A 10000-nucleotide genomic window follows, 5' to 3' on the forward strand; every position below is an offset into this window, starting at 1 on the left:
TTCCGAACTTGCGTGATATATTTCTTTCAATAAATTCCTCCTGCATTATTTATTCTTTTTTGATTTTTTCATTTTTGATCTTTCTTTCTTTTTAATCTTCTGTTTTCTTTCTTATTTATTTTTTCTTTTTGTTCTATTCTGTCTTTCTTTTTCTCCCTCTCTCTCCCTCACTCTTTACAAAATATGGGAAATTCAGAGATTTGATGCCTGAATAAGTTACACTTCTATTTACAGTTTTCTCAGCCGTGACCACACCCACACACACACACACACACACACTCATCACTACTTCATCGCCTCCATTTAGTGTCTCATGGCGTCATTAAGTTGCGCTCGAGGAACTTCGTATCAGAGCGTGATGTATAAAGTAAATAAGGGTAGAATAAGAGCGTGCGCTGGATCAGGTGCTATTCTCTGTGCTGCTGAATGACGAGTGTGGAAGACATTTTGTTCAGTGATTGATGTGGTGTTCCAGCGAGCACTATTCATGCAGTGATGTAGCGCCGATGTACCAGACTCCCGCTAGATTTATTTCAACACTCGCAAACTTCTCACTCGCATCTCTTCATTTCAGTCTTTTCTTCTACAGTTTTTAATTCTCCCGCGCGTTTATCATCAGGAAAGCGATTTCTTTCACCCGGCCGCTTCTCATGTTCGTGAGTGTTTGTGTTTAAACATAAATTATGACCGAGCTGTTATTTTTGCGCTCAGAAAGAAAAACACCCAGGAGCAAAGTTTGTGTGTGGGTGTGTGCGTGTGTGTGCGTGTGTGTGCGTGTGTGTGTGTGTGCGTGCGTGTGCGTGTGTGTGCGTGTGTGTGTGGTGTTGTTGTTTCCACTTGTCAGACACTCATGTTGTTAACTGAATTGAATCTGCTGTAATTTAGTTTGTCTCGTTTGTTGCCGGCTGGTTGGTTTGACTTTCCTTTTCTCTTTAGCGGTGACATTTAGAGGCTGGCGTTTTTAAACACAAACACTTTCTACTGTTTTTCCTGACAGCGTTGTTGCTGCTGTTTTACACAAATATCATGGTGTGTGTGTGTGTGTGTGTGTGTGTGTGTGTGTGTGTAGGTTTTGATGTGTCTGTAGATAATGTTGGCTAGAGTGAGCTGTATGTATGTGTGTGTGTGTGTGTGTGTGTGTGTGTGAGGGTCTCACACTTGGGCTCAATTGACTCTTTGTTATTTTTCCTTTTCTTGTTTTGTGTGTGTATCAGGCTGCACTTTTTGTGTACGTGTGTATCCCGTGGGAAAGTGTGTTTGTGTGTGTGTTTGTGTGTGTGTTTGTGTGTGTGTTTGTGTGTGTTTGTGTGTGAGTGTGTGCGCAGAGAAAATGGCTGAGTTCCAGACTGCCTTGGCCTGGTTAGTCTCCTGCTCTTCTCAGTTACACTCCAGACTAAATTTAGCTGTTTAGTGCTACATAAGCAAACTGTGTGTGTGTGTGTGTGTGTGTGTGTGTGTGTGAGGATTGTAAGGCTGAGTGTTTCCTCTCAGATTTTTTTATGGAAAAAAGTGAACTTTAATGTTGGTGAGGCCACGCCTTCTTCACATCCTTTACCATGACTGACAAATGCAAAGGCCACGCCTCCTTCGCTAGGACTGATAAATATAAAGGCCACGCCTCCTTCGCTAGGACTGAGAAATATAAAGGCCACGCCTCCTTCGCTAGGACTGAGAAATATAAAGGCCACGCCTCCTTCGCTAGGACTGATAAATATAAAGGCCACGCCTCCTTCGCTAGGACTGATAAATATAAAGGCCACGCCTCCTTCGCTAGGACTGATAAATATAAAGGCCACGCCTCCTTCGCTAGGACTGAGAAATATAAAGGCCACGCCTCCTTCGCTAGGACTGAGAAATATAAAGGCCACGCCTCCTTCGCTAGGACTGATAAATATAAAGGCAACGCCTCCTTCGCTAGGACTGATAAATATAAAGGCCACGCCTCCTTCGCTAGGACTGATTAATATAAAGGCCACGCCTCCTTCGCTAGGACTGATTAATATAAAAGCCACGCCTCCTTCGCTAGGACTGATAAATATAAAGGCCACGCCTCCATCGCTAGGACTGATAAATATAAAGGCCACGCCTCCTTCGCTAGGACTGATAAATATAAAGGCCACGCCTCCTTCGCTAGGACTGATAAATATAAAGGCCACGCCTCCTTCGCTAGGACTGATAAATATAAAGGCCACGCCTCCATCGCTAGGACTGATAAATATAAAGGCCACGCCTCCTTCGCTAGGACTGATAAATATAAAGGCCACGTCTCCTTCGCTAGGACTGAGAAATATAAAGGCCACGCCTCCTTCGCTAGGACTGATAAATATAAAGGCCACGCCTCCTTCGCTAGGACTGAGAAATATAAAGGCCACGCCTCCTTCGCTAGGACTGAGAAATATAAAGGCCACGCCTCCTTCGCTAGGACTGATAAATATAAAGGCCACGCCTCCTTCCCTAGGACTGATAAATATAAAGACCACGCCTCCTTCCCTAGGACTGATAAATATAAAGGCCACGCCTCCTTCGCTAGGACTGAGAAATATAAAGGCCACGCCTCCTTCCCTAGGACTGATAAATATAAAGGCCACGCCTCCTTCGCTAGGACTGAGAAATATAAAGGCCACGCCTCCTTCGCTAGGACTGAGAAATATAAAGGCCACGCCTCCTTTACTAGGCCTGACAGATACAAAGGCCGCTCTCTCTCGCTCTTTCTTCCCCCCATCCCCCCCCCCCCACGCCCTGTCACAATTTTCTGTAATGCCACCAGATGGCCTGCAGGTGTCACTCTCTTCCTTTTTCCTGGTTCAGTGCAGGCTGAGCTGCAGTGAGAGTTCACTCTCCTGCTGTTAGAGACTCAGTCAGTTTTTTATGAGGGGGAGGAGCTTCTGCTTTATCAATGTGTGCCAAAACTATTGAAACACTGCTGTTTAATCTGTTATCACACACAGCTGTCAGTATTTATATCACTGTTCTTAAAGGCAATAAGAGGAGCTGATTCTAGTTCTAACCACACCCCTTAATAATGTATTCATATTGGCCCCGCCCCTTTAACACTTGTACTGCTCATCAACATACTAAATATACAGCAGTGTCTGAGATCCGGGACTCAGGTCTGTGTCTCTGTCCATGGTGCTGAAACCTGTGTGTGTGTGTGTGTGTGTGTGTGTGTGTGTGTGTGTGTGTGTGTGTAGAAAGGATTCCTCTCTCACTCTTACTGAAAGCTTGTTCACTTTATTGTGGTTATTGATGAGGAGCTGGAGATCTGGACCGCTTTATTACTCACTCATTCCCCTGTTTGATTTACTGTTTCCATTTGTGTGTGTGTGTGTGTGTGTGTGTGTGTGTGTGTGCTATTCTCTGTGTGAGCATGTGTGTGTTTTACAATGTCTGTATGAGTGTAGTTACTTGTGTGTGTGTGTGTGTGTGTGTGTGTGTGTGTTTCACCATTTTGTGCTGCTTCACACTGGCATGGATTATTACTGCCCGATAGACAGACACACACACACACACACACACACACACACCCTCCTTTGACTGTTTTTGAACACATCACTTTAAAGTAAACTTTAGTTTTAAAGAATAAAACAAGAAGTAAATAAAATCATCCAAGGGTGAGATGATTATTATTATTATTATTACTATTATTATTACTTTATTCACAATATAAACTTTCATATAGCCATTAATAAGACAATAAATGGTAAATATTAAAGTAATAAAATGCTAAATGATATAAATAAATAAATAAACGACTGACTGAATGAATGAAAGATGAAGTGAAAATATACCCAGCTATATAAATTATAGAATGGGGGAAAAAAGTGAAATAATTCAACAAATTAATTTAATTAAAAGAATTTTAAAATACTAAAATGAACAGAAAAGGAAGCTATAAATATCAAGATACTTTCAATCAAACTCCAAATTAAAAATAAACGTAAAAAGCTAAAGAGTGAACGGCGCTCGGGTGTTTGAGGGTAAAATGTTATTACATAGTATCATGGGGAATTTTAGAGTTTATCTAATAAATTATAAAGGATTTGTAGATCTAAAGGTAAATATACTTTACAAGCTCCGCTACCACATTAAACATATTTACCTTTAGATCTACAAACCCTTAAAAACTTATTGTTCTGGAAGCTTCTCTGCGTAGAAGTGAAGGGGAAAGACTTCTGAATTTCTTCTGTGAGTGTGTGAATGACTCATTGTGTGTGTGAGTGTGAGTGTGAGTGTGAGTGTGTACTGACATTGTGTGTGTGTGTGTGTGTGTGTGTGTGAGTGTGAGTGTGTACTGACAGGCAGCAGTAATTAGGAGGAAGCCGCTCGGTGTGATGTGCTGTGACAGGCTGTAATTGCAGGAACTCTGCGTCACAGACAGGAAATAGTTGATGCTTTCAGTTCTTTCATACAGCTGCTATTATATATTGCGTTATAATTAGCACAGAATATTGTCCTCGTGTGCAGAGACATTCCTGATGCATTTATTACAAGAGCTAATCTTCTATCTTACTCGTGTTTTGATAATATTTGATAATAATAATAATAATAATAGTAGTAGTAGTAGTAATATGGTAATAATGTAACGTTGGCATGTGTCCAATAATAAGAAATCACTTAATCAGTTACAATTCTGAAAAATCAGTTAATTAGTTACTGTAATAAAAAGAGATCTGGTAATTACATTATTATGGTAAAGAGGGATCAGTTAAGAATTTGCAGTACAGACACTTCCTCAGTGTTGTAAAGTAATCACTACGTTTTTCCCATTATGGTTACGAGAGGTCGGTTACGAGAGGTGGGTTATGAGAGGTCGGTTACAGGGACGAGAGGTGGGTTACAGGGACGAGAGGTCGGTTACAGGGACGAGAGGTCGGTTATGAGAGGTCGGTTACAGGGACGAGAGGTGGGTTACAGGGACAAGAGGTCGGTTACAGGGACGAGAGGTCGGTTATGAGAGGTGGGTTACAGGGACGAGAGGTCGGTTACAGGGATGAGAGGTGGGTTATGAGAGGTCAGTTACAGGGACGAGAGGTGGGTTACAGGGACGAGAGGTCGGTTACAGGGACGAGAGGTCGGTTACAGGGACGAGAGGTGGGTTACAGGGACAAGAGGTCGGTTACAGGGACGAGAGGTCGGTTATGAGAGGTGGGTTACAGGGACGAGAGGTCGGTTATGAGAGGTGGGTTACAGGGACGAGAGGTCGGTTATGAGAGGTGGGTTACAGGGACGAGAGGTCGGTTATGAGAGGTGGGTTACAGGGACGAGAGGTGGGTTACAGGGACAAGAGGTCGGTTACAGGGACGAGAGGTCGGTTATGAGAGGTGGGTTATGAGAGGTGGGTTACAGGGACGAGAGGTCGGTTACAGGGACGAGAGGTCGGTTATGAGAGGTGGGTTACAGGGACGAGAGGTGGGTTACAGGGACAAGAGGTCGGTTACAGGGACGAGAGGTCGGTTATGAGAGGTGGGTTACAGGGACGAGAGGTCGGTTATGAGAGGTCGGTTACAGGGACGAGAGGTGGGTTATGAGAGGTGGGTTACAGGGACGAGAGGTGGGTTACAGGGACGAGAGGTCGGTTATGAGAGGTGGGTTACAGGGACGAGAGGTCGGTTATGAGAGGTGGGTTACAGGGACGAGAGGTGGGTTACAGGGACAAGAGGTCGGTTACAGGGACGAGAGGTCGGTTATGAGAGGTGGGTTACAGGGACGAGAGGTGGGTTACAGGGACGAGAGGTCGGTTACAGGGACGAGAGGTCGGTTATGAGAGGTGGGTTATGAGAGGTGGGTTACAGGGACGAGAGGTGGGTTACAGGGACGAGAGGTGGGTTACAGGGACGAGAGGTCGGTTATGAGAGGTGGGTTACAGGGACGAGAGGTCGGTTACAGGGACGAGAGGTCGGTTATGAGAGGTGGGTTATGAGAGGTGGGTTACAGGGACGAGAGGTGGGTTACAGGGACGAGAGGTGGGTTACAGGGACGAGAGGTCGGTTATGAGAGGTGGGTTACAGGGACGAGAGGTCGGTTACAGGGACGAGAGGTGGGTTATGAGAGGTGGGTTACAGGGACGAGAGGTGGGTTACAGGGACGAGAGGTCGGTTACAGGGACGAGAGGTCGGTTACGAGAGGTGGGTTACAGGGACGAGAGGTCGGTTACAGGGACGAGAGGTCGGTTACAGGGACGAGAGGTCGGTTACGAGAGGTCGGTTACAGGGACGAGAGGTCGGTTATGAGAGGTCGGTTACAGGGACGAGAGGTGGGTTACAGGGACGAGAGGTGGGTTACAGGGACGAGAGGTCGGTTACAGGGACGAGAGGTCGGTTAAAGGGACGAGAGGTCGGTTACAGTGACGAGAGGTCGGTTACAGTGACGAGAGGTGGGTTACAGGGACGAGATGTCGGTTACAGGGACGAGAGGTGGGTTACAGGGACGAGAGGTCGGTTACAGGGACGAGAGGTGGGTTACAGGGACGAGAGGTCGGTTACGAGAGGTTGGTGACAGGGACGAGAGGTGGGTTACAGGGACGAGAGGTGGGTTACAGGGACGAGAGGTCGGTTACAGGGACGAGAGGTCGGTTATGAGAGGTCGGTTACAGGGACGAGAGGTGGGTTACAGGGACGAGAGGTCGGTTACGAGAGGTTGGTGACAGGGACGAGAGGTCGGTTACAGGGACGAGAGGTCGGTTACAGGGACGAGAGGTGGGTTACAGGGACGAGAGGTCGGTTACAGGGACGAGAGGTCGGTTATGAGAGGTCGGTTACAGGGACGAGAGGTCGGTTATGAGAGGTCGGTTACAGGGACGAGAGGTGGGTTACAGGGACGAGATGTCGGTTACAGGGACGAGAGGTGGGTTACAGGGACGAGAGGTCGGTTACAGGGACGAGAGGTGGGTTACAGGGACGAGAGGTCGGTTACGAGAGGTTGGTGACAGGGACGAGAGGTCGGTTACAGGGACGAGAGGTGGGTTACAGGGACGAGAGGTGGGTTACAGGGACGAGAGGTCGGTTACAGGGACGAGAGGTCGGTTATGAGAGGTCGGTTACAGGGACGAGAGGTCGGTTATGAGAGGTCGGTTACAGGGACGAGAGGTGGGTTACAGGGACAAGAGGTCGGTTACAGGGACGAGAGGTCGGTTATGAGAGGTGGGTTACAGGGACGAGAGGTCGGTTACAGGGATGAGAGGTGGGTTATGAGAGGTCGGTTACAGGGACGAGAGGTGGGTTACAGGGACGAGAGGTCGGTTACAGGGACGAGAGGTCGGTTACAGGGACGAGAGGTGGGTTACAGGGACAAGAGGTCGGTTACAGGGACGAGAGGTCGGTTATGAGAGGTGGGTTACAGGGACGAGAGGTCGGTTATGAGAGGTGGGTTACAGGGACGAGAGGTGGGTTACAGGGACAAGAGGTCGGTTACAGGGACGAGAGGTCGGTTATGAGAGGTGGGTTATGAGAGGTGGGTTACAGGGACGAGAGGTCGGTTACAGGGACGAGAGGTCGGTTATGAGAGGTGGGTTACAGGGACGAGAGGTCGGTTATGAGAGGTGGGTTACAGGGACGAGAGGTGGGTTACAGGGACAAGAGGTCGGTTACAGGGACGAGAGGTCGGTTATGAGAGGTGGGTTACAGGGACGAGAGGTCGGTTATGAGAGGTCGGTTACAGGGACGAGAGGTCGGTTATGAGAGGTGGGTTACAGGGACGAGAGGTCGGTTACAGGGACGAGAGGTCGGTTATGAGAGGTGGGTTACAGGGACGAGAGGTCGGTTATGAGAGGTGGGTTACAGGGACGAGAGGTGGGTTACAGGGACAAGAGGTCGGTTACAGGGACGAGAGGTCGGTTATGAGAGGTGGGTTACAGGGACGAGAGGTGGGTTACAGGGACGAGAGGTCGGTTACAGGGACGAGAGGTCGGTTATGAGAGGTGGGTTATGAGAGGTGGGTTACAGGGACGAGAGGTGGGTTACAGGGACGAGAGGTGGGTTACAGGGACGAGAGGTCGGTTATGAGAGGTGGGTTACAGGGACGAGAGGTCGGTTACAGGGACGAGAGGTGGGTTATGAGAGGTGGGTTACAGGGACGAGAGGTGGGTTACAGGGACGAGAGGTCGGTTACAGGGACGAGAGGTCGGTTACGAGAGGTGGGTTACAGGGACGAGAGGTCGGTTACAGGGACGAGAGGTCGGTTACAGGGACGAGAGGTCGGTTACGAGAGGTCGGTTACAGGGACGAGAGGTCGGTTATGAGAGGTCGGTTACAGGGACGAGAGGTGGGTTACAGGGACGAGAGGTCGGTTATGAGAGGTCGGTTACAGGGACGAGAGGTGGGTTACAGGGACGAGAGGTGGGTTACAGGGACGAGAGGTCGGTTACAGGGACGAGAGGTCGGTTAAAGGGACGAGAGGTCGGTTACATGGACGAGAGGTGGGTTACAGGGACGAGAGGTCGGTTACAGGGACGAGAGGTGGGTTACAGGGACGAGAGGTCGGTTACAGGGACGAGAGGTGGGTTACAGGGACGAGAGGTCGGTTACGAGAGGTTGGTGACAGGGACGAGAGGTCGGTTACAGGGACGAGAGGTGGGTTACAGGGACGAGAGGTGGGTTACAGGGACGAGAGGTCGGTTACAGGGACGAGAGGTCGGTTATGAGAGGTCGGTTACAGGGACGAGAGGTGGGTTACAGGGACGAGAGGTCGGTTACGAGAGGTTGGTGACAGGGACGAGAGGTCGGTTACAGGGACGAGAGGTCGGTTACAGGGACGAGAGGTCGGTTATGAGAGGTCGGTTACAGGGACGAGAGGTCGGTTATGAGAGGTCGGTTACAGGGACGAGAGGTGGGTTACAGGGACGAGATGTCGGTTACAGGGACGAGAGGTGGGTTACAGGGACGAGAGGTCGGTTACAGGGACGAGAGGTGGGTTACAGGGACGAGAGGTCGGTTACGAGAGGTCGGTGACAGGGACGAGAGGTCGGTTACAGGGACGAGAGGTGGGTTACAGGGACGAGAGGTGGGTTACAGGGACGAGAGGTCGGTTATGAGAGGTCGGTTACAGGGACGAGAGGTGGGTTACAGGGACGAGAGGTCGGTTACGAGAGGTTGGTGACAGGGACGAGAGGTCGGTTACAGGGACGAGAGGTCGGTTACAGGGACGAGAGGTCGGTTACAGGGACGAGAGGTGGGTTACAGGGACGAGAGGTCGGTTACAGGGACGAGAGGTCGGTTATGAGAGGTCGGTTACAGGGACGAGAGGTCGGTTACAGGGACGAGAGGTCGGTTACAGGGACGAGAGGTGGGTTACAGGGACAAGAGGTCGGTTACAGGGACGAGAGGTCGGTTATGAGAGGTGGGTTACAGGGACGAGAGGTCGGTTATGAGAGGTGGGTTACAGGGACGAGAGGTCGGTTATGAGAGGTGGGTTACAGGGACGAGAGGTGGGTTACAGGGACAAGAGGTCGGTTACAGGGACGAGAGGTCGGTTATGAGAGGTGGGTTATGAGAGGTGGGTTACAGGGACGAGAGGTCGGTTACAGGGACGAGAGGTCGGTTATGAGAGGTGGGTTACAGGGATGAGAGGTCGGTTATGAGAGGTGGGTTACAGGGACGAGAGGTGGGTTACAGGGACAAGAGGTCGGTTACAGGGACGAGAGGTCGGTTATGAGAGGTGGGTTACAGGGACGAGAGGTCGGTTATGAGAGGTCGGTTACAGGGACGAGAGGTCGGTTATGAGAGGTGGGTTACAGGGACGAGAGTCTGGTTACAGGGACGAGAGGTCGGTTATGAGAGGTGGGTTACAGGGACGAGAGGTCGGTTATGAGAGGTGGGTTACAGGGACGAGAGGTGGGTTACAGGGACAAGAGGTCGGTTACAGGGACGAGAGGTCGGTTATGAGAGGTGGGTTATGAGAGGTGGGTTACAGGGACGAGAGGTGGGTTACAGGGACGAGAGGTCGGTTACAGGGACGAGAGGTCGGTTATGAGAGGTGGGTTATGAGAGGTGGGTTACAGGGACGA

At 49.7% G+C, this 10000-nt stretch overlaps 1 protein-coding gene across 3 annotated transcripts in view; it reads left to right on the plus strand.

The window, feature by feature from the left end:
* The window catches only part of osbp2b (oxysterol binding protein 2b), a 51254-nt gene that overhangs the window by 7361 nt on the left and 33893 nt on the right, over window positions 1-10000 (plus strand). The gene's annotated exons all lie outside the window — the stretch shown is intronic.

This window comes from Ictalurus furcatus, chromosome 22 (assembly GCF_023375685.1).
Source record: "Ictalurus furcatus strain D&B chromosome 22, Billie_1.0, whole genome shotgun sequence".
NCBI lineage: Eukaryota > Metazoa > Chordata > Actinopteri > Siluriformes > Ictaluridae > Ictalurus > Ictalurus furcatus.